The 22062-nt window shown below is 41.3% G+C and overlaps 1 protein-coding gene across 5 annotated transcripts in view; it reads right to left on the bottom strand.

The window, feature by feature from the left end:
- Window positions 1-19903, bottom strand: part of SORBS2 (sorbin and SH3 domain containing 2) — a 216773-nt gene extending 196870 nt beyond the window's left edge. For 3 of the 5 annotated variants that reach the window (XM_063135628.1, XM_063135630.1, XM_063135629.1), the window contains exon 1: window positions 19654-19885. The gene's annotated coding sequence lies outside the window, so the exon portion shown is untranslated. Of the gene's footprint in view, window positions 1-19653 lie in introns of all 5 variants that reach the window. The other 2 variants (XM_063135627.1, XM_063135631.1) reach the window with 2 other exon arrangements.
- Between the last annotated feature and the right edge of the window lie 2159 nt (window positions 19904-22062).

Below are 22062 nucleotides of genomic sequence, written 5' to 3'. Positions count from 1 at the left end.
AGAGGCGGTAATTAGACCATTCCTGAAGAAGCCTAACCTGGACCCAGAGGATGCTTACAACTACAGGCCGGTGGCTAATATCCCCTTCCTGGGCAAGGTGCTTGAGCGGGTGGTTGCGGGACAATTCCAGGCACTCTTGAATGAAACGGATTATCTAGATCCATTTCAATCAGGTTTCAGGCCTGGTTTTGGAACGGAAACTGCCTTGGTCGCCCTGTGGGATGACCTCTGTCGGGAGAGAGACAGGGGGAGTGCAACCCTGTTGGTTCTCCTGGACCTCTCAGCGGCTTTCGATACCATCGACCATGGTATCCTTCTGGATAGGTTGTCTGAGCTGGGAGTTGGAGGTACTGCATTGCAGTGGTTCCGCTCCTACTTGGATGGCCGATTCCAGAAGGTGATGCTGGGGGATTATTGCTCTGTGCCATGGCTCCTAAGCCATGGTGTTCCGCAGGGCTCTATCCTATCCCCTATGCTGTTTAACATATACATGAAGCCACTGGGGGAGGTTATCCGGAGATGTGGACTGAGGTGTCATCAATATGCGGATGATACCCAGCTCTACCTTTCCTTTTCATCAAACCCAGGTGAGGCAGTGGCTGTTCTGAACCAGTGCATGGGCACGGTAATGGACTGGATGAGGGCTAATAAACTGAAACTCAATCCAGACAAGACGGAGGTACTGTTAGTGGGTGGTTCATCTGTCCGGTGAGGTGATGTTTGCCCTGTCCTGGATGGGGTTGCACTCCCCCTGAAGGATCGGGTCCATAGTTTGGGGGTGCTCTTGGATCCAGAACTGTCACTTGAGGCACAGGTGAACTCAGTGGCAAAGAGAACCTTTTATCAGCTTAGGCTGATATACCAGCTGCGCCCTTATCTGGACAGAGATAGCCTAGCTACAGTTATCCATGCTCTGATAACCTGTCGTTTGGATTACTGCAATGCGTTATACGTGGGGCTGCCTTTGAAAACGGTCCGGAAACTTCAACTGGTACAAAACAGGGCAGCACGGTTACTAACAGGGACTGGCCGATGAGACCACATTACACCAGTCATTTTTCAGCTTCATTGGCTGCCAGTCCAGGTCCGGCCCCAATTCAAAGTGCTGGTATTAACATTTAAAGCCCTAAACAGCTTGGGGCCAGGTTATCTGAAGGAACGCCTCCTCCCATATGTACCTGCCCGGACCCTAAGGTCATCCTCAGGGGTCTTTCTCCGCGAGCCCCTGCCAAAGGAAGTGAGGCAGGTGGCTACCAGGAGGAGGGCCTTCTCTGCTGTGGCACCCCGGCTGTGGAATGAGCTCCCTAAGGAGGCTCGCTTGGCACCTACATTATATGCTTTTAGACGCCAGGTGAAGACCTTTTTATTCTCCCAGCATTTTAACAGTCTATAGGTGAATTTTAGCTTGGTGTTTTAAATTTGTAATTTTGCATTGCTGCTGTTTTATCTGGTTGAGCTTTTATATTGTATTTTATATTATGGTTTTATACTTTGAATGTTTTTAATTTTTGTGAACCGCCCAGAGAGCTCCGGCTATTGAGCGGTATAGAAATGTAATAAATAAATAAATAAATCAGGGGAAAACTCACTATGTGTGATTTTTCCATGATACATGATGTCATTTCACTCTTAGTGACAGGTGATGATTTGAACCTAGTTTCTATCAACTGGCTCTCCATTACAGAATGTATGGAAGACTTATCCATATACTTCAGCACTTTTCAGCCTAAGAAATAAAGTTAAAAATATGCTGATATGGCACAAGGATTCAAGTACTGAAGTCACTTATTGTTAGCAAATAAACAATTTATCACATGCTACTTTAGCTATTGCTGGCAAAAGAGAGAGATACACCAGATGGATTTTGTTTGCCATATTAGTTCCCCTTAGAGCACCATTAATTGTACTGCAGGTTGTGTTAGTTTGAAACATTTGTGGGAAGCGTATCGTGCTTTTTTTGGCTGAGAAAAGATGGACGGATGTTCAGATTACAAGAGGAGGTTAGGGACTCTGTGTTTGCACTAATAATTGATCACACTCTGTCTGCAGATTTATAAGAATAATTTAAATTTCTGTGTTTCTAGAGAGCAAACATTGGGTGAAAGAAGTTGACTACTGCTTGCATGGTCATTTTTTTAAAAAAAAGTTTCATAGGAAGAGTGCGTGCAGAGAGAAGGGGTCTTTTTGATGTTACCTTTTGATGTCTCCTGGCCCCCAAGACTACCAGGGAAAAGAGAGAGAGGAAACCCTCTAGAAATGGACTCTCTAGTTCTTGTCATAGAAGTCTCATTCCTAGAATAAACCTGGAGTATCCTAAGAAGCAGTGTTCAAAGGCTCTTGCCTGCTTCTTAGCATGCTTTAGAAACATGGCAGGAACCACAGAGGGGGACAGTAAGGGGCGACTTTTTTTTAAAAAAGGGAGGAGACATTTGTGCAATTGCGATCCTGCGCGAAAGTGAGATTTTTTTAAAAAAATACAAACCAACAAACTTGGCGCTGGAAGATGCCAAGCACCATCCCAAACATGGTGAAAATGTTCTCCTCCCATGGACCCCACACACAGCTCTGTGCCCATTTCCTGAGTTCTACTACTCGCAGGAAAGAGGGAGGACCCCGGGAGAGCCACACTGCTGCGGAGCTCAGAATGGTCCCGAGATGATGGGGAAAAAACCAGGAAAAAAAGCAGTCCCAGCTATCCCAGGAGAACTGAGTGCTCATCCCTGGTTCACCCCAGGTTCAGCTGTGCATCATTTGGGCGAGTAGGGACGACCTCGTGACCACCCTGGGATAAATGGTAGGTGTAGATTAGGCCAAAGAGTTGGGAACTTAAACTTGCAGGAGCAGCATCAGACCTGGAAAGAGAAGGATCCTTCTGAGAGCCAGTGTAGTGGCTACAGTGTTGGACTGGGAGTTGGGAGAGCTGGGCTCTAGTCCCCACTCGGCCATGGAAGCTCACTGGGTGACTTTGGGCCAGTCACAGACTCTCAGACCAACCTACCTCACAGAATTGTTGTTGTAAAGATAAAATGGAGAGGAAGAGGATTATGCATGCCTCCTTGAGTTCCTTTGAGGGAAAAAGGTGGGAAAATAATAATAACAACAACAACAATAATAGTAATAATAGTAATAATAATAATATAATCCTTCAGACTTATTAAACATTTTGGGCTGGATCCAGAATTTGCCTTCTATTGATGGAAGGGCTCTGTTCATGGAACGTACTTTGGTATGATTTGGAGGGATCTCGCCTCCCACCATATTCATCTGACTCTCTGTGTACATTTTCATGAGACTAGAGGGGCTCTCACAGGGAGGAAAAGGTGAAGTGTGCTTCCACCAGCCCAGTTGCATATCTGAAATCTGAAGCGTTGACCGGAGCTAGTTAGAGGGAGCATACAACTCCTCTGTTAAAACAGCTCCACTGGCTTCCAATTTGTTTCCAGGCACAATTCAAAGTGCTGGTTATAACCTATAAAACCCTATACTGCTCGGGTCCAGATTATCTAAAAGATTGTATTCTCCCTTACAAGGCTGCCCATGCTTTAAGATCTTCAGGGGAAGCTCTTCTCTGTCTCACCACCATCACAGGCACGCCTGGTGGGCACACAGGAGAGGGCCTTCTTGGTGGCTGCTCCAGTGCTCTCTTCCTAGGAAAGCTAGACTCCTTGATGTGCTTTAGGAGGCTGGCAAATAGCTTTTTTTTTTGGTTCCGGCAGGACTTTGGCGAATAATTGGGACCTCAGTCTATGCCAAATACTTTTTAAAAACTGTCACTTTAAACGTTTTAATATTGCAATATATTTAATATATTTTTAACTTTGTATATTTCTATTTATAGGTTTTAAATGTGTATGTATTAAATTCTGTAATGCTGTCTTGAGGCCCAGCATTGGACAAAAGGCGGGATAATCATCATCATCCAACCCTTTGTCTGAGGTTATCATTTTCAACCATCTTCTCTACATCCCTTCCAGCAATATGACCTGTATCTTGACACCCATCACAACTGGTACTAACAGGTGAAAGAGGAAGCCAGAACTGATTTTTTTGGGGTGTGTGTGTGTGTGTCATCTTGCAATGCAGACTGGTACCTGTTTTGAGCGGTGAGCTGAGCTCATATTCTAGATGGCTGGGAATCAGGGATAGATTCCAACTATAGTAGTGGGATGGCCAACAGGTTCTCAAAATGCCTTTGAAAGCTGTTCATGGTCGTTAGCATCCTTCCTGAACATTGCAACATCACAACCACTATCCAATATTTGATTATGTAGGTGTAATGTTTTCCTCACTGCATGGATCAAAAGGAACAGATGTGTGGTTCTTCATATTGTTGCAGATGCTGGGTAGAATTCACAAGAAGCCGCCACTGGAAATGGTTACCTGAATCTACACAGGAAAGGATAGTGTTTAAAGACCAGTGTGCTTTTGTTTAGTTCTGTTTTCTTTAACTTGGGTTCAGACTGTAATTAACTGAAACTGCATCCTACTTAGGCAACATAGCCCATGGTCCTCTTACATTTAAAGAGGGCTGATGTTATATATTGAAGTTCTGAAATAGCTCTTAAATTATACAAGGATGGCTTCTTTCTCATGTTTATTTTTTGTTGATTTTTCACATCCGATAAAGACAAAGGCGCCCACATGCTAACAAACAGGAAAATATAACCTGAGCTTTTGTGCGTAAAGTCCAACCAAGTTAGAAACATAACTGAGCCATTCCAAATCTCAAGGAACCATTAGTAACCCCCCCCCCAAAAAAAAGATGGCATAGAAGTATGGAAATGTTGGGGAAATGTGCTGGTCTGGAGATAAGCCTTCTCAATCTCTTGACGTGGCAAGGGCTCAGTTTCAAATCAGTGATGCTCACCGATGTATGAGGATTAAAACTGCCTTCATTGTCTGTTCTTCAAAGCTCTTGCAATATTCTCTCAAACAGACTCTTTAGAAGTGAAATATCGACCAAACTATGCATCAAAATGTAGCAACTATGGACCTCATCTGTATGAAATGACTAGTATATGCCCTCAGCATTTACATTCCACATAATGAAGGTAAGAGTAAAGATAATGTGAAGTGGATGATTTAAATGTTTATAAATATTTTAGTAAATACATTCAATTACACGCATAGACCTTGAAAGGTGATTTGTCCTACAGAAGTATTGGTTTTATTGCACATTTAATACATCTTAAGTATGCTAGGCTCCAAGCACAATGAAAAGGAAATCATTTAAAACTGCAAAATCTATTTAGTGTAAAGCTTTTATAAGGCAAACCAAACGATTGCAAAAAATGTGCAAGCTTGTGAGATCTTCAGATCTCTTCAGGTAAGATGTTACAAAAAGCAAGTTGAGGTCGAGTTCAGAGAAGCGGGGAGGCTGAGTTGGTGTTGAAGTCATGGCGCCTGCTTGATCATGACCTTGATTTTACCAACAACTCCACTTTTTTGCTTCCTTTGCCCCTGCCTCCACCTCCTATCCTGTTTTTTGTAACTTCTTGCCTGATGAAGAAATCTGAGGATCTCAAAAGCTTGCACATTTTGTAATCATTTGGCTGGACTCATAAATGCATTGCACTAATATGCATTTTAGAATTCGCTTATCACCAACATGGCTATCTTTGCTTTTTGTGTCATACTGATACCCTATTCTTTGGATTCAGGTCATTTAAACATAAACACACACACACACACACACACACGGTTATTATTCTGTAAACATCTTATAATACAAGCTGTGTAAATTGGAAGAGCAGCAGTTTGGAAGATATTTATACTTTCAATCCCGTATGAATTTTGATGGTATGGACTCTTAGTCAAGGAAAAATGAGCTGTACACCTTTAACATTCACATGAACAAATAGTATAGGAGTTGTGTTATACTTCTTCCATGATCCTGTTCTTTCCCCCTTTTTAACTGCTCTCATTTTACACATGACTTTTGTAAATATGTAGGTGGCCCAAACCACCTTTGGGCATGAGTGGATTTGTCCTAATATGTACAAATATACCACATAAAGGTATTTATCATGGATGCAGTAAGAAGTTTCCAAAACAATGTGACTTTCCCCCCAGCGGTTACAAATGCAGGAATTCCTGCTGCCTGTATCCGCAATTGCTTAGTTCACACAATACATTTGTCCGTGTGAGTGCTGCCTAGTTAAAGGTATTGTAAGCACTGACCTTCAGTGTGATCAATATGGTGAATTAATTAAGGACTAGTAACTTCCCAAGCCAAAACTGCTGCTCATGTGAATGAAATCATTCTACAAAGACCACCTAATGCAAAAACCACCAATATCAGAGAAATATTGTACCCGTTTAAAACTGGTGGTAGTGAGCCACTGTAGTTAAATCTGCACATCAATTTGATTAATAGTTGGTTGCATGATAAGGAATTAAAGACAAGTAGCTGATTTAAAAAGAAAAGAAAACACCCCATCTCTCTTTTCACAATGTATATCCTAGTATTCAATCATTTCCCCAATTGGATTCACTATTCAGAAAACTTTCAAAATGTGTTTGACTTCAAAACGCTGTCTGGTGGTTTTAAATCAGGAGTTAATTTTGATCTAAGTCTCCCTAGTCATTTGAGTCTCGCTGTCATAAGAATGGAATTGTATTTTACCAAAGTTAACTGGCTAGGTTTTTCCCTTGTGCTTCACCACACAAGTAGACACATATATCATGTTGGCATGCACTGCTCAAACAGGTGCAGACTTCCAACAGAAATTTCTCCTAGGGCTAGTAGCCCTGAGAACACTGCATACGTCTCGAATCTAAGAATTGTGTATAAAAAAGACCATAAATCAGGTAGAAGAGTTCCCTGTGACTCAGATGTTGTGTAGTTGTTCTTAAGCATATGCAACTGTGCAGCTGGGCAAAATGCAAATTAAAAACCTCTCTTGTGCTTGTTTAAAGACAGGATAAAAATCTCTATTGCAGATCAGGTTACATGATATTGTATCTGTAAATGGACTCCTAAGGAAAAGAGGTCTTCCAAAGAACTCTGTGTACAAGGTTATCTGAAAGTATGTCAAAGCTATGGTCTCAGAAGACTGACTTATTAATGGTCCAATTGTCAACCTCTCATTTAGCGGTTAGGTCTTCTTCCGGCTTTTTCTCATGTGCACACATTCATATAGTTTTTAATATTATTCCTTTTAAGTGCTGCAGCAGCAACTTAAATTATTTTTATTTTTTTATCTTCAGCAACTTAAATTATTAAGAATCAAAATATGTGAAACTATACAGCTGATTTTGGAGGGGAGGGGACATCAGGTTTTTCAGTTATCAGTAGGACAATGCAAGCCATCACCTAACACCATGATAGCCTATTAAATATTCTTCACTTTGTTCAAACAGGCTACTTATTTAGGGAGGAGGTTGTGATCACTACAGAGGTGTCAGGCTAGCAATGAGAAGGGAAGATTCCTTGGGGGTCTGCAGCAGCTCAGGCAATAAGGAATGAGTTGCTTTGACTAAAGAACTAGGCCTGAAGCAGCACTTATATAATGCCAGGTGGGACCTTACTGGCTCTTCAGGTCACCTGATCCTGTTGGGTACATCTTCTAGCAGTTGCACTGTAGAGCAACAGATCAAGCCAGCTATTCCCTATAACTTCCATTGGTACCTGAGTCCCAGAAATGAGCCTCTAAGAGCTTTACAACAGGAAAAAGGGGGGAAATAATTTATTTATTTATTTATTTATTACATTTTTATACCGCCCAATAGCCAAAGCTCTCTGGGCGGTTCACAAAAATAACCACAACTTTGGCCAAGAGTTTCATAATTCCTTGTAGAAAAGAAGGTGGAGAATCAATTTGTGGAATGCATGATCATGTTGGGAATAATTTTTCTACCCTGAAGGATGTACCTTTCTATTGTACGTTTATGCTGGGCCAGTCAGTACTTATGTTGTGATAACACAAAGTAAACTCAAGGACATCAATGTTTCTTTCTCTCTCAACCTATTCCCACATGCATCTCCCTTAAATGACTCCCCAAATAAGGCAATATTCCTAAAAATAATAATGTGACAGTGGTTTAAAATGCCAGAAATAGACAACTTGCCATCTAAAAGAATGTGGAAATATTTGGAGGGAAAGAGTCAAATGTGTTTACTGTGAAAATTCATTCATTTCAAAATGTAAAATTGCTCCAGTTTGGAACATGAAGGATATAATCTCCTTTAACCTTCAGCTATAGCTCTTATTTTCTCAGAGTGAGCTATAGGTCCTATAAATTAACAGATCTTCTGACATGGAATGGTTTAATTTGCCGCTAGGTCTTACACACACACATCAGTATGAGTTCTGCTTTTATTGATTCTGCTTATTCACTACACTATTCTGTTCTTTACTTTCCCGTTCGACTCAACCACATCTGTCTTAAGAAATAGTTAATAGGAGCTCTGGAAAAACATAAAGGATACAGTAGAAAATACATTTTACGCAGCTACAATTTAAGAAACCTGACAGCAGATTAAAATGACAAGTTTTATTGAGGTGACAGGGTGACTATGATATCTCTCACGTCTTTTACAGCTTGGTAATTAAGGTGTCATATAAAAACAATTCCTTTGTTTTAAACCTGCAAAATAAAGGACAATTGTATAATAAAATTAATTAGGACAAAATTTGTGTTCACAATTTAGTATAAAGGCTTCAGGCAGAGCTGTTCTTTCAAAATATTAAAAGGTATGCAATGGTGCTATAAAAAGATAGACAATATACACCAGATTTAGATTTTTGAAAGATAATTTTTTCACCATCTAATCAGATCGATAACATTTGAACTGAAAACAACAAACATCACAGTTCCACGCAAATCAGCGCTCCCTGAAAAGGGTGCAAACATATTTAAAGGTGAGAAAATACATTGTCCGTAAACAGTTTTTAAAACAAACAAACACACACAGTAATAAACACATTCAAAGTAAGGGGTTCAGCATATGAGAACAAAGATCTTTGTATTTTGTATTTTCTTGATTTGTAGCATCATTAATCAGGATATAAGCAATTCAAAGAGAAGTATGCTATACGTGATGATCCTGAAAAGGTGAACGCAGAGAGAAATTGTAGATCAAGATGCAAGATTTTATTTTATTATTTATTTATTACATTTTTATACCGCACAATAGGTGGCCAGATGCAAAATAGGAGAGGGCTCCTGCATCTTTAACAGTTGTATAGAAGAGAGAATTTCAGCAAGTGGAGCTTACATCTTCTGGAATTCTCTCTTCTATTAAAAATGCAAGAACACTGAACCATTGAGTTCAATGGGGCTTACTCCTGAATAAATTAGTATAGGATCACAGCCAAAAGAAAATCCAAGTTGTGCACTCAACAGTTGTCAAGTTATTATTTTGGACTAAATTGTGAAGAGAGATTTAGCATTAGTTTTATTACATGCTTCTAAGTACTTCTGGGGATATTCAACCTAAATATCTGCCCTGATATATTTGGCAGGGATACCAAAGCATACACTTGGGCATGACACAAAGACTTGGATATCTCACCTGGGTTACTTTTCTCCAACGAATGGCAGATCATCATCCTATATCACAAACTGCTTATGAAATGCTTAGTTTTTCAAGAGGCCTTCCCCAACCTGGTGCCCCTCCAGATGTGCTGGAGTGCAACTTGCATAGTTCCCAGCCAGCATGGCCATTGGGGAAAGCTTCTCTACAGCATGGGCTGGCAGGGATCATTGTTCTAGTGGGGGGAAGTCCAATGATCCTTTAGGCACAACAAAGTAGTTGAACACTTCCTTGGCTCCAGCATAATGTCCTTATAATGTCAATATAACATATCCCATGATGTTGCTGTCATTCCCTACTCAGTATACCCCACTAAAACACATTCTTCCTAGCACTGCAAGAGTTAAGGCTGCAAACTGGCAGAGCACCTGCCAAACCCCTCTTTTCTCTCAAACCACTAAGGATGCAAACTGTCCTGGACCTGCTACATTCATTCTGCAACACTAGAAAGAATCCTCTTGTAGACAGCAAATGCCTGCTTTACGGCATCAGTAATGTACTGAGAGACAGGCATGGGTGATGTCCCCCATTCCATTTTGCTATCGTTTCATGGATTCTCTCTGTCCTGATTTTAACTTGCACACCTTTTAGTCTAATTTGAAGCATTTCTAAAATAAATTTCAGAACGAGAATCTGGGATGGTTGGTCAGTTTTCAGGTTGCATCTCCTGTTTCCTTACAGATTACTGATGTACACAAGTGAATTATGTGCAATGATTAGAAAGGGACGACAAAATAATCTATCCCCCCCCCCAAAAAAAACTGTGCACAGTGTTTTAATAAGCACTCCTAATGTCATGGGCTAAATCTACAATACTGCTTTACAGTGGTATTGAAGTGCACTGGTAACTATTGGGACACATTACACATTCTATATACCACTTTCATAGTATTATTTCCTGTTCTTTATTCGACATCGTCCAAAATACTGCAACAAATGTTGTTGTGTGTCCTACAAGGTTTAAATGTGCAAGAGGGATATAGCATTACCATGATGGGATCGTAATGATTTGACACAAGGTGTAGATCTGGTCTTTGTGGACATTGGTTAGCGGTAAAGGAAAAAAAGATGCAAATAGAAAATTGCACCAAACTAAGCAATGAATAGTCTGAACAAAGGCCAGGAAACACAAACCAAGAATTGCTTGGTGCTGCTCCACAAACCAGATCAGGAAATCTGGACATCCAGAGAGATATTTGGATGGGAGAAATTTGATAAGTATCCCTAGTTAGAGGATGTTTTCAAACTTTATACTAAACAGAACTTTTGATCATCTCTTTCACTTTTTGTATCACATATCCTGTCTATGTGGAAGAAAAGTTGGATGTACATCCCAGCCATGCAGGCTCACTGATTTTGAAGCTGATGTAAAACCAAAAACACGTAAATAGGTAAATGCAGCATTGTACTAGAAACCTTTAGTATGCTACAAAATGCAAATAGAAAGCAACGGTTTTACCTTTTATTGAACATATTCAACTGCTGTTCATCCTAAAAAGTTCTTTCTGGACATATGGCAAACTCACTGAGATGGGACAGTCAAGTCATCAACACAGAGTGAAAAAACAAGGTGCACCAAACTAAAGTGAAATGAACCAACATCTCCATTTGTGCCTGCCACCTTATTCAATGGCAACAAGGAAAACAAGTTAAAAACTCTTCTTTTTGGTGAAATTTAAAAATGATTACTTTCGGTGCTACGGTAAGTTTCCCTTTTGGGGCCAATATCAGCTTCCAGAGAATATCACACCTCCCAAAGCTGCTCTAATGCTTACACACATTTAACATCATGAATAGCTTGACTCTCAGTATGAAAGCTAAAAATAAATTTACAGAATCACTATGTTCAGTGTTCTCTAACTGTGGGTTGTGACATGAGCTTAGTAGCAAACCTGTAAAAGATTTGAAGGGTAACATATGACTGTTTTTACTTTATTTCATTTTCTCACTTTTTTTTGTTGGAGCAGAGCACATTAGTCCTTATGGACAAAGAGACAAAAACAGAATCTAAACACAGAGCATTACAGAACAAGGCATCAGCCATCCTCACACAAAAGAGATAAATTGCAAAGATTGACTCCTAGTGACCCATTGAAGTCAAAGAAGTCATAGAGCAGAAGGAAACTTCCCAAGCAGCTGATCCTTCCCAAATACTCTATGGTAGGGAAGAACAAACTTCTCCAGTTCCATGCAACCAATTTGAATAAACAACAACAACAACACAACAACAACAACAACAACAACAAGCTAGAGAAGAGAGCAACCATAGCAAAGGATTTTCGGAGATAGAAAATAAAACACAAATCTAAGCAGTGGTTCTGAAGAAGTGGTCTACTCTAAGCATTTCCACCTCGTGGTGAAGAGTTTTCAACCTAAAGGCTCCAAGGCTCACCAGAAATAAAGACAAGGGAAGTAAAGTTACCAAAGCCTTTGATCATGTAAAATGACCCCCTATTTTAAACTGCCACACATCCTGGGAACTAAACTTTTTTTTCCTTTTTCCTGTTTCTGATATGCCACAGTGCAGGGGGCTTTCTTCGGATAGCAATCACTAGCCATTGTTGCTCTAAGATTTTATTTTAGTATTTTACACACACATACTCACATGCATGTGCTACGTTGTTCTCTCCTCCAATTGCATCATTATTTTACTTATTTTTTATTTTTATTTCATAAAGCTTTATATCCCACCTAGTGCCAAATGCCTTCTGGAAGGGAGAGCTTTTCACCTGGTGAAAAGGACTCCTGGAAGTCATTCCACAAAGTTGGTGCCACAACTGCAAGTTATAAATGCAAACGCCTGCTCCTGTCCTGTCAAACTCCTACCAAACACCTGCAGTCAGAGCAGGAACTTGAGCAGAGTGTATGAGGGGAATATATATACAGGGGAAGGTGATCCTTCAGGTACTTCCTGTGCTTTTTATATCCTGATACATTATTTTCTTGATAATGCAGAATAGCCCCACTCTGCCTGGTCTGAAATATTAGCTCAGGGGAATAGACAGCCATATTAAATTGGCTTTTAGACACAGATAGCTAGTTTTTCCTGCAAGTGGTAAACCTGTGTGCCGCTTCTGGTTCAAGGATTTGGGGTTCATGTGGTCCTCCACATACACAAATTCCTTCCACATTTAAAATTGACATGCTAGCCTTCTCTTGCATGTGGAGGAATTTGTTTTCATTTTTTAATGTGAGGCCCCACCCACCTGCAGTCTGAAGAGTTACAGCCCAGACAGATTTACAATCTCTGTGAAAATTAGGCCTTTGACAAATATCTCTAAATTACTGTAATTTAAAATGAGTGTATTGACAAACAAATATAAGCTGGAAGATTCACACCCTTATCAATAAAGAAGCATGGCTCCTGTGGGTTTTGTCTTTGTGTGATTTATAGACATATAAAATCTGTACAGCATTGGCATTCTGTTAAACACTAGTTTTATGCCCACCCACTCCAAGGGATGGGCAAGCATGAAACAGATGGAATAATGCAGCTCACCATTTACCAAGACACAATTTACCTAACCACTTGGTAGTCTGCTCACCTGCATTGTCGATATAAGGCTGAGTCATACAGAATCTCTTTCCTATTAGATATGCTTTCTTCAAATACCACACCTTGGATTTCCAAGTACAATAACCAAGTCCAGGAACTCCCCAGTCCTCAGTGCCCAAAGAAATTATTCCATAGTGGTGGGAATGACGACACCATCTTGAGCTAAAAGGTGAGTTATAAATGTAATAAAGTCCACTGGCCATCATTTTTCAATCATGCCTAGATTTTACATTGGTTGGTTTGCCAAGATCTGCCCTCTCCCTAAGCACAGATTGGCTGTCAGGCCCAACAGAGTATGGGTAGATATGATGGGGCAGCCACATGTAGGTATGACCCATTCATATAACCCCCCCTCCTTCCTTTGCCTTCTCACACTCAGTTGCGTCAGGCAATTTACTTCTAACCCAACTCTGATGCTGGAATTCAGCTGGGCTAGGGGAGTTGCTAAAAGGGGCAGATCCAGGTAAGGCAGTGGAGGACAGAGGATGTAGCTCCCCTCAACTGTGTGCTCCTTTCTGTGTATATAATACACACCAACCCCCTGTTTTATATAGGCATGCAAATAAAATACATGTGGATGCCCTGTAACATGTAATATGGTCTGAATCAGGCAAAACAACAACGGAATTGACACTATCATTAGTAAGTCACTCCAAACCTCTGCAAATCACTGAACAGATCTATTACCACTCTGAAAACTTTCTACCAAATAATGGCGCCATGAACTTTTTTGCAACCCAACAAACATAGCATCCAAACCTCCTCCATATTAAATTTATAAAACACTTGCTAGAAGAACAGACATTGGCAGCTAAAATACAAAATTTGTTCAGAGATTAGAAGTCAGAGCTTAGATGTAGGAGACCTAGGTTAAGATCTCCATTCAGCTGTGGTTTGCGTGGCCTTGGACAAGTCACTAATGTAAGGCAAGGTGCATTGAGAGTAAAAATGGAAAGGCAGGATATGCATTTTATAAATTAAATTAACATAACCTACCTTTACAAGTTTTTTGGGGGGAAGACTAAGGCTGCAATCCTACAATACTTACCTAATAGTAAGACAATACTCCTCCAATAACAAAAAGGCTTTACAATCCTACAAATGTATAACACCATATGGGAAGGGCACATATTGTAGTGGCAAAGCACATACTTTGCATAAAGAAATTCCAAAATGTAATCCCTGGATTCTCTAGCTACAAAATGTTTTCAGGTCCCAGGGGTGGGAAAAAACCATTGCTTAAGATTTCAGATAGCAACTGAGAATTGGAGTAGACCAGGGGTAGGTAAGCTTTATGGGCCAAATGCACATTTGGCAATTTGAGAAACTGTCAGGGAAACCACTTCAAAACGGCTCCACTGGATGTGTGTCAAGGGCCACGTTACCTGCACAAAAGACTGAATTCAAGGCAGTGGTGGGGTCTGAGCCCCAACACTCTAAACAATTCCTTCGAACCCACAGTTTTTAGGACCAACAAAACCCTGCTTCACAGCAATCCCAGCCACATGTAAGAAAAAGTGTTAGTTTAAAAAAAAAAGGTGGAAGGGATAGGACATCTTGGCATGTGCCAAAAGGGGTGTCTGCAGGAGCATTCTTGCCCACATTGCCTACTCCTGGAGTAGACAATACAACATGGTTTAATTTGTTCTTAGCTCTGTATATTTATTGTTTTATGTATGCTTTTATCTGTATGCTGCCCTGAGATCTTAATGATATAGGGCAGGATACAAATGTTTTAAATAAATAATAGTCTGACTTGGTATAAAGGCAGCTTTATATGTTCAACATAGGTTTTTCTTGTTTTTGCTGATTCACTTTCTAAAAGTTCAATTCTGCTGAAAGATCTTACTAGCAGATGAGCAGCCTAGTTCTCAGTGTCCTGCTAGTGGAACCTTCTGTCTCCTGAAAGAAAACTATACCAGTGGTGTGCTTTAAAGATGAATTTAGCAAGTATTGCATGCATACATTTTATATGCAGCTGTTCAATAGAGGAGAGAGAGATGAACTGCAAAATAATATATTTTAAAGAGGACAAGTATGGCATTTTTCTGTTGAAAATGAAGAAGATTGAGCGCATGAAGTTAGAAATTAACTGTTTTCAAATTAATACCATCAACACAATAAAAAAATGTTAAGTGGCTTTTGTTGTACTGATTACTTGGAAGATGTATGGGATCTTCCATCATTCTTTGGCTGCATTGCTAAAATCATTTATTTCAAGTGGGCTCATTGACGCCAGTCAGAATACCGATGACTAAGTCTCTTTACAGCTGCTGTCTAAAAGCCAGTCCTGAGACTTGATGCGTCAACACACTAGAACCCTTCTTGCCAACCCACCTACCCCAAACAAACATAGGTTTTTGCAGACAAGGACTTTGACACATATAGAGCATTCTTCCATCAGTTGCTACCAGCCATAATAGCCAGGAGGGCAAACTCTGTGTCAACACAGCATGCCCTTGGTTGACACAGAGGTTGCCCTGTTGGCAATCCTCCCAGGCATTTTGAAGCGGATCATAACTGGTCTTGGTAGTTATGATGGCTCTTACATGCCCCCCCCTTCCCCGACACATTCTCTAGCAAGCACAGAGGATTTTGTAAAGGGTTCAAGCTGTCACTTTGTGCTAGGATTTACTCAAAGAAAGGGTGTTCAATGGGTTCAGGTGGAGTCTATGTACATGCATCAGGTTATCCTTCCCGTCCTCTGTAGCACACCCAGCCACCAAGAAAATGAAGGGGGGGAAGAAAAATGATCTCCTGCCACTTTGATCTTGCAAGCCGGGGAGAGGGTGCTTGGGAAAGCAGTGGTAAGCCAGCTGGCAGCTAGGGTCAGGAAAGCCAGTAGGGAGGGAGAGCAGCAGGGGCTGGGAGAGCCACCTGGGATCAACCTGAGAAGTTGAGGGCAGTTGTGTGCTAGTATGGATGGATGGAGCAACATTACATGTGTGTAAGAAAGGGATTGGAAGAGGATTTTGCAGGGATCCTCAAAAAGAGTGAACTGCTGGTATCATATTACCTTTATATAAATCTATGGTGTGACCACACTGGTCAACACACCTAAAAAAGATATTGTAGAGCTGGAAAAAGTGCAGAAAATGGCAATTAAAAAGGACAAGGTACTGGAGCATTTTCCCTATGAGGGAAGGTTGCATCAGCAGGGATTGTTTAGCTTGGAAACAAGGAGGCTATGTGGAGATTTGACAGAGGTGTAGAGAATGTGGCTAATACTAGAACCTGGGGTCATCCCATGAAGGTGAATAATGGGAGATTCGGGGCAGATAAAAGGAAGTAATTCTTCACACAACACATAGTTACATTCTGGAACTCATTACCACAAGATGTGGTAATGGCAACCAATTTAGTTTTAAAAGAAGGGTGAGTACATTCCTGGAGGAGAAGGCTAACAATGCCTACTATTCGTAATGGCTATGTGCTACCTCCAGAGGCAGTGAACCTATATACACCAGTTGCTGGGGGACATGGGTGGGAGGGTGCTGTTGCACCATGTCCTGCTTCTGCATCCCTGGTTGACAGCTGGTTGGCCACTCTGTGAACAGTGCTGGATTAGATGGACCCTTGGTCTGATCCAGCATGCCTCTTCTTATATTCTAATGGTTTTCATGTGTGGTTGCAATGAGAAGAAAGGAGGGATGTGTGTGCATGGGAGGCTTTAATGCATGGGACATGTGCATTAAAAAGGTGGTGATTCAGAGTGAGAGAGACAAAAGAGATAAGGAACAATGAGTTGACCATCAGACAAGATGCGGGGAGGGAAAAAGGGTTTGCACCTTGTGTTAAATAGATTTCTGTTGGCACTCAAAACTGCAGATTCAAAGGACTTGTCTAGTGTGGTGCTCAGCCCTGACCTCCACCTTGTATTCAGTTGTTTGGGCAAGTTACTTGTCCTTTATGACTAGCCATACCTCCCTTGGCAGCCATTTTGTGGTGGAGCTCATGAGAGTTTCTCAAATTACTATATATGCCCAGGGTCCCAAAAAGAGTCTCTAGAGTCATTCCCCATCTCAACATGGGGATGGTGCAGGGGACAGAGCTGGCTGTCCTCCTCACTTGATTACTAATTGCTTGAGGGGAATCTCAAGAAGCAGTTAGGAAGCATTTAGATCCCTTTTGCACATGCTTTGAAGGCACTCCCAAGTCCAAAGCAACAAGAGGCATTTTCACCTTTGCTTCCAAGTGTCTACAAATTGAGTGTGAAGTGGGAGAATGATCCTGCTCCTCTCCAAAATTTCTGCTTGAGAACTGGATGAGGGAGTTTTCCCCTCCTCTGAGTTCTGAGAAGGGATCTCATGCTGGGAATGGGGAAATAATTGCCAGGAAGTTATTCTCAATAAGTGACAGTGACCTGGTGATCACATTAGTCTCTGGGGATGATATGGTCCTTCATGATTGTACAACCAGATTTTTCTAAATGTCTAAATCAGCTCTTGAAACACTAGTGTGTTACTTCTGGTTGAAATCAATGTGCAATTAAAAAGCAGAGGAAGACTATTTTTTAAATTAAAAGTAGGCTCTAATCCAGGAGTAGGGAACCTATGGCCCTTCAGATGTTGTTGAATTACAACTCCTATCCTTTCTGACAACTGGCAATGCTGACTAGGGTTAATGGGAGCTGGAGTCCAACAACAGCTGGTAGGTGACTAATTCCCCATCCCTGTTCTAAGCAGTGTAGCTCCATTCAAATATTACTCCTGGCAACACTTGGGAGGACCCATAACAGAGTGTGCTCCACACATCACAACATTCCATCAAAAAGGGATCTTATAAAATTAAAAGTAACGCTCAGTTTCCAGTACATGTACATGATACAAAACTCGTGTCTACAAACATCATACATTATGATCTACACACAGGGTTTCATATTCATCTATATGTGAAATTGCTTTCCTTGCAAGAATTTTGTAATGCGGGAAGCATCCTTTGGTGTTAACAGTAGACCTTGCACAGAGCAGCATGCATAAATGCATGTTAAACTGTCAGAATCTATGAGATACTATGAAGAATGACATATCACAGAACTCATGGGGAAATAGCTTAGGTTCCCCGCCCCCCAGACACCTTGAAGCATAATAGACAGAAGAAAAAAACATACAATGGACCAGTTCAAGTGCTTGGAGAAGCAATAAACACAACAGAAAACAGAGATGGTTTCAAAAGGACTAGATAGAAAAGAGATCATAAAAGTGAATATGCAATTCTGTGCACAACAAGTACACCATGTACCCATCTCCTTTAGTAAATGTACAAATATATACACTGCAAAGGCATCTGAAAATGTTTTGGACTTTGACACCTAGCACATAATGCTACCTTTGTTACTAATTTACCAGTCTACTTAGGCACAGCTGTTTGTAATGTTTAATCAAGCAGTGATTCTTTTATGTAAGTGTAAAAATTATCCATTAGTTCTTTGAAAACATATGGGATTTTGGAATAAAACAGCCAATGCATTCCAGTTTTCAACATCATTCTAAGCAGCCAAAAACAATGGCGTTGGGAGCGGGGAATGCTATTAATATGGAATACATTTCTATCGTCTACTATAATTTAAACATTGTCTGGTCTCTATCTGTGATCAGATTGTAGTTTTATTGGCCAGGTTTATAAATTATTATTTCAAGGAACAATTTATACAGGAACCAGAAGCCTACCGGATTAGCACATAGACATATACCAGAATAATTCTGCTTCAGTGTAGGCATTCCATCCGTGTGGGTATTTTAATTTCCTTTGTCCCCACTGCTCTTAACAAGCACTCTGCCACTGAGGTTGTGTTTCAAAGGAGTTTCACTCTCTTCTTCGGTCTAGCTCATTTGTGGTCCGTGTGGAACACTGGCTTCCTTTCTTTCAAGTCATCTCCAAAGTGAGGCATACAATGGGTGTGTTCTGGAGGAGTGTGGTATGTGGGAGCTCTTTGAAAAGGAGGTGTGAGCTGCCTCTCATACCTACTCGCCTCTTAACAGTGCAAGCATCAGAAACTAATCAAACACAGCAATGGGGCATGCAGTCCATGAAACGAGTGCAAACGCTGCTTTCCCTTATGACCTACATACTCTAACAATACAATACAATACAATGCAACATAAGAGCAGCCGTGAGGGAGGGTGGCAGTGTTCTTCTAATCTAGTTATAAGGACGTTAATGCTGAGCAAAATGTCAACACTGAAAGATGGAGAGATTCGAGGGCGTAGATTTTATACTTGGGGAAACTCTCTCTTAAGTCCTGGAATACTGATTTTCCGTATTTCAAATGGTGGTTTACAAAAGGAACCCATAAGTCTATTATGAATGAGTACATGTGACACAGAAGAAAGAGGGGACAGATTCCAAATGGAAAGGCTAGCTTACAACCCTCCAAAACTGACATTCCAATTATTTGCATCTTGAAAGAAATGATGACCCCGCCGCCATAAACATGATTATTTTCAAATCCCTCATGCAAATGAATGGAAAAGCGGCGTGGGGGGCTTTAAAAACTTTATGAAAGTGATATATACACCACCTAGGTCTTTGGGGAGATGCAGGGGGAACAAAAGCTTACCTCTCTTTGGGAGCAGTTCGGAAGCGCGTGAACAGCAGCAGCCTCTTTCTCCGACTAAATCCACAGCCAGATGCTCCCAAGCCAGCAATCTGTTAATAGGAAGTGCACACAAACCTGAGAGGGTGGTGGTGAGGTTTTTTGCACAGCCTACAAGACAGAGCCCGTCTTGAGCTGCAACACACCTGCTTGCTTGCTTGCTCTCAGCTAGTGGTGTTCCTTACTTCTATAAAAGCAACAGCCACGTATAAGATCAATGTTAGGCGAGGGCAACACCCTTCTTTGGGGTCATCAGCTTGCACTCTGAAAACAGCAGGCGAGCTAGAGAGATAACATTGCAGAGGAGCCTTGGTTCCCCCCACCCTCTCCACGCACACACAAAAGCCGCCCCAGTGGCCGAGATAGCAGCTATGTCGCGTTTATCACGCTGCATTCCACCTTTTCTCAGCTCCGGCGTGAGGAGGAGTGAGAACCGGCTTGTCAAAATGGCAGCTTGGAGGCATTCCCTGCTGTATTAATTAATTAATCCCGAATATGCAGGTTTCTTCGTTTTCCTCACAATAAATCTCCCCCCTCTTTTTGTGCGTGTGCGCGCGTCTGTTTGTTTACTTCACAGTAAAGCCCAGCATAATACGCTACACTCTTCCTTCTCCACCACTCGCACCCCCGCGACCCCCCCGCGCGCAAAATGGCTGGTCCTTTCGGCACTGCTGCAGACAGCTCATTGGGTTCCAGTAGCTTTTCGTAGCCATGGCAACAACCAACAGACTTATTCACAAGCGTGGTTGATCATGTGCAGCTCACCCCCCCCCCCTTCCGACCGCTCACCCCGCGCTCCCGTCAACAAGAGAAGGCTAATAGCTGTTTGCCTTATGGTTACGAGGGACGGGGTGTCACCCAGAAATGTGGGGTGACAGAAATATTTGGGCATTTGCTGAAAAGCTATGTGCAGAGTTGGGCGATGTTGCATAATGTCCCATGCTTCACACCTTTCTAAAAAGCCAATGTGAGCAAACTAAGTGTAACCCATTCCCATTTCTTTCTTTCTCTTTCGTTTTGTTGATTTGTTGTGATGCAAATTGTTAGGTAAAAGAAAGTTGTCTGAGGCTTGTAAAATGTTTATAAGGCAATTCCTTGGGCTTCTTATATTGGAGTCGTGACCTCTTTATGTCTTTGCAAGGATGGGGAACCTGGTGCCCTCCAGATGTTGCTGGATTGCGATCTCTATCATCCCTCACCATTGGCAGTGCTAGCTAGGGCTGATGGGAGTTGGAACCCAAAAACAATTCCCCACTCCCGGTCTGCGCGGAAGCCTATTGTCATTGAAACATCCATTTAAACATGATCAATTATAATTTTGAATTCTTACAGAATAACTTTGCTACAACTAATCTTTTTAATGTTCCTTAGAAGATGCCATGAGGGAGGGAGGAGGAATCAATATTATCCATGGTTATTCCTGAAAGGAGCAAAACAAGAAATCTTAACATTTGCTGTGCACATGTAATATTATTAGTACTATCCTTTTGGATTGCCACCATTATTTTCCCATGACTTTAATGGGTCATGACAGACAGATTCAACAGACAAAGCTTTTCCTAGAATAGGGATGCAGAAATGAGAATGGCTCTAGTTTTGCACATCACGCAACTGATAAAGGCACAGAAGTCCAGTCAGGAAAACAGATTGTGGCAGTTCTAAATAACAGTGACTCTGACCCGAAATAATATGTTAGGCAGATTTTGAGAGTTCTGCACAGCTGAGACATTTGTAGGAATTTTGAATGATATTGAAATTTCCCCCAGAGGTTATTGCACATCTCTTCTTAGGGGTTACATTCAGTCATGTAGAGACTTTTTTCAGCCCCTGCTGCTAGTCCCATAGTATTTTACACGGTACCTCTCAAACTTATGTTTCTGTTGACCTACATTGGTCTGGGGGAGCTGTGAACACTTTACATTTGTATGGTGCACCGATCATTTTATATCCTGTTCTCTGAATCATTTTTTTAATGGGAGACTTAAGCTTTTCAAATGCTGTATATGGTGTCAAGCATTTGTAGTTCATGCTGACTACAAACTGCATAATCCTGTATATGCTTACTTTGAAGTAAGCCCCACTGACTTCCATGAGGCTTATTTTCAAGTAAGAGTGCATAAAATTGTAGCCAAAATAGTCCAATAATGGTTCAAAGAGCTAGATCCTCCCACCCCTGCACACAATGTGGGATGGTGTATGGGGGCTGCTGAGGAGAGAAGAATAGTCCCAAACTAGACTTGAATCCTAAGATAACTCAAGGAGGTTCACAGTTTCCAATCTCTTCCTTCCTATCAAAAGCCCCTCTATGTCTGGCCCTATATTGTTCAGAAGCCCACCCCCTTGCTCTCCCCTGGAAGAGGTTTTTAAGTGGAA

This window comes from Elgaria multicarinata, chromosome 10, assembly GCF_023053635.1.
Source record: "Elgaria multicarinata webbii isolate HBS135686 ecotype San Diego chromosome 10, rElgMul1.1.pri, whole genome shotgun sequence".
Taxonomy (NCBI): Eukaryota; Metazoa; Chordata; class Lepidosauria; order Squamata; family Anguidae; genus Elgaria; species Elgaria multicarinata.
Note: the sequence above shows the minus strand (reverse complement) of the source record. Positions and strands in the feature narration are given on the sequence as shown.